The sequence below is a fragment of the Tachyglossus aculeatus genome, chromosome 5, assembly GCF_015852505.1.
Source record: "Tachyglossus aculeatus isolate mTacAcu1 chromosome 5, mTacAcu1.pri, whole genome shotgun sequence".
In the NCBI taxonomy this organism is placed as follows: Eukaryota; Metazoa; Chordata; class Mammalia; order Monotremata; family Tachyglossidae; genus Tachyglossus; species Tachyglossus aculeatus.
Genome location: NC_052070.1, coordinates 72,024,822 through 72,027,860, shown reverse-complemented (window position 1 = coordinate 72,027,860; position 3,039 = coordinate 72,024,822). Strand labels below are relative to the sequence as shown.

The window sequence follows — 3,039 nt, the reverse complement described above, 5'->3', positions numbered from 1 at the left end:
CAATCAGTTGTATTTATTGAGCGCTTACTGTGTGCAGAGCACTGTACTAAGCACTTGGGAAGTACAAGTTGGCAACATATAGAGACGGTCCCTACCCAACAGTGGGCTCACAGTCTAGGAGAGTGGGCTCACAGTCACTGTACTAAGCACTTGGGAAAGTAAAATATAACAGAGTTGGTAGACACAATCCCTGCCCTCAAGGAGCTTACAGCCTACAGGGGTAGATGGGCATTAAAGTCTCCTCCTCTGGACTGTAAGCTCATGGGCAGAGAACAAATCTATCAACTCTGTTATATTGTAGTTATTCAGTCATTCCGTATTTATTGAGCACTCACTGTGTGCAGAGCTCTGTACTAAGCACTTGGGAAAGTACAATGCAACAATATAACAGACACTTCCCTGCCCACAGCGAGCTTACAGTCTAGAGGGGGAGACATACATTAACATAAATAAATAAATAAAATGAAAATAAAATAATATTAATAAATAAATAAAACGTATATAAGTGCTATGGGGCTGGGAAGGGGGATGAATCAAGGAAGCAAGTCAAGGTGGTCAGGAAGGGGGTGGGAGAAGAGGAAAGGAGGGCTTAGTCAGGGAAGGCCTCTTGGAGGAGATGTGCCTTCAATAAAGCTTTGAAGGTGGGGAGAGTAACTGTCTATCGGATATGAAGAGGGAGGGTGTTCCAGGCCAGAGGCAGGATGTAGTCAAGAGGTTGGCGGCAAGATAGATGAGATGGAGGTAGAGTGAGAAAGTTGGCATTAGGAGGTGCAAAGTGTGTGGGCTGCGTTGTAGCAGGAGAGTAGCGAGGTCAAGCACTTATTATAGTGCTCTGCACCCAGTAAGTAGTCAGTAAATACAATTGATTGATTAAAATAGATTAGGGATGGGGAAATAGAGTATCACTGTGGGCAGGGCATGTGTCTGTTTATTGTTGTATTCTCCCAAGCACTTAGTACAGTCCTCTGCTCACAGTAAGCGCTCAATAAATACAATTGAATGAATGAATGAATGAATATATTCACATAAGTATTGTGGGCTTGGGTATCAAAGCTTCTAAGGGATGCACAGAAAAGTTCATAGTTGAAGCAAAGGGAAGGGTGGATAGAGGAAATAAAGGGTTTAGTCTAGGAAGACCTCTTGAAGTAGCTGTGATTTTAGGAAGGCTTCGAAGGTGGGGAGACTGGTAGACTCACTGACATGAAGGTGGGGGAAGTAGAGAAGCAGCGTGGCTCAGTGGAAAAAGCATGGGCTTTGGAGTCAGAGGTCATGGGTTCAAATCCTGGCTCTGGCAATTGTCAGCTGTGTGACTTTGGGCAAGTCACTTAACTTCTCTGGGCCTCAGTGACCTCATCTGTAAAACGGGGATGACGACTGTGAGGCCCCCCGTGGGACAAACTGATCACCTTGTAACTTCCCCAGTGCTTAGAACAGTGCTTTGCAAATAGTAAGCGCTTAATAAATGCCATTATTATTATTAAGTTCCAGGGAGAACGTGGATAAGGGGTTGGTGATGGGTAGATGAGATTGAGGTACCGAGAATAGGTTGGCGTTAGAGGAATGGAACATTTGGGACGGGTTGTATTAGGATATCAGTCAGGTTAGGTAGAAGAAAGAAAGCTGATAACCAATGGTAAGGAGTTTCTCCTCTCAGGGTCACACCTCGAGAGTTTCCAGTACTCTACCAGTCTCAGCTACAGGAGGGAGAGTCAGGCAGAAGCCTACCCATTCCATTCCTAGCTTGGGCAGTGGCTAGCTAGTGGAAGGCAATCTGCTACAAGTTAAAATTCCCCTGTGCTGGGCAGAAGTGGCACAGGAGGGAGCCGAAGGCAGAGACTCAAGTTTACTGTGCGGAAGTAGGAAGTGTTAAACCACTTCTAAATTTTTTACCAAGAAAACTCTATGGATCCACTACCAGAATGATTGCAGAAGGAGAGCAGGGCGTTCTGGAAGAGATGTGTCTGTGGTGCAGCTATGAGTAGGAAATGACTCAACAGCATAAGACAAGGAGTTTCTGTTTGATGCCGAGGTAGATGGACAACCATTCATTCATTCAATCGTATTTATTGAGCGCTTACTGTGTGCAGAGCACTGTACTAAGCGCTTGGGAAGGACAAATCGGCAACATATAGAGACGGTCCCTACCCAACAACGGGCTTTGGGAGTAAGCGTGGCCTAGTGAACAGAGTACAGGCCTCAGAGTCAGAAAGACCTGGGTTCTAGTGTCAGCTCTGCCACTTGTCTGCTGTGTGGTCTTGAGCAAGTCACTTAACTTCTCTGTGCCTGTTACATCAGCTTTAAAATGGGGATTGAGACTGTGAGCCCACGTGCAACAGGGACTGTGTCCAACCTGATTTGCTTAGAAGCAGTGTGGCTCAGTGGAAAGAGCATGGACTTGAGAGTCAGAGGCCATAGATTCAAATCCCGGCTCTGCCGCTTGTCAGCTGTGTGGCTTTGGGCAAGTCACTTAACTTTTCTGTGCCTCAGTTCCCTCATCTGTAAAATGGGGATTAAGGCTGTGAGCCCCACGTGGGACAACCTGATCACCTTGTATCCTCCCCAGCACTTAGAACAGTGCTTTGCATATAGTAAGTGCCTAACAAATGCTATCATTATTATTATCATTATTAGCTTATATCCACCCCAGCGATTAGAACAGTGCCTGGAACAAAGTAAATGCTTAAAAAATGCCACAATTATTATTATTATTATTATTATTATTATTATTATTATTATTATTATTATCATTGAAGGTTTTTGAGGAGCGAGGAGATACAGACTAAGCAGTTTTTCAGAAAAATAATCCAGGCAGCAGAGTGAAGTATGGATGGAGAGGAGAGAGGTAGGATGCAGGAAGGTCAGTGAGGAGGCTGATTCACTAGTCTAGATGGGAAACAACGAGTGCTTTGATCAGGCTGGTAGCAGTTTGGATGGAGAAGAAAGGACAGATTCTAGAGATGTTGCAGCAGAAGAACCGTCAGGATTTTGTGACAGATTGAATGTGTGGGTTGAATGAGAGGGAATGATTCAAGGATAATG

At 44.8% G+C, this 3,039-nt stretch overlaps 1 non-coding gene across 1 annotated transcript; it reads left to right on the top strand.

Annotated features, from left to right (window-relative positions):
• The first annotated feature begins 1,644 nt into the window (after positions 1 to 1,644).
• LOC119929175 lies at positions 1,645 to 1,782 on the top strand. Its single transcript, XR_005451312.1, has one exon. It is a non-coding gene; the product is annotated as a small nucleolar RNA SNORA7 (small nucleolar RNA).
• The last annotated feature ends 1,257 nt before the right edge of the window (positions 1,783 to 3,039 follow it).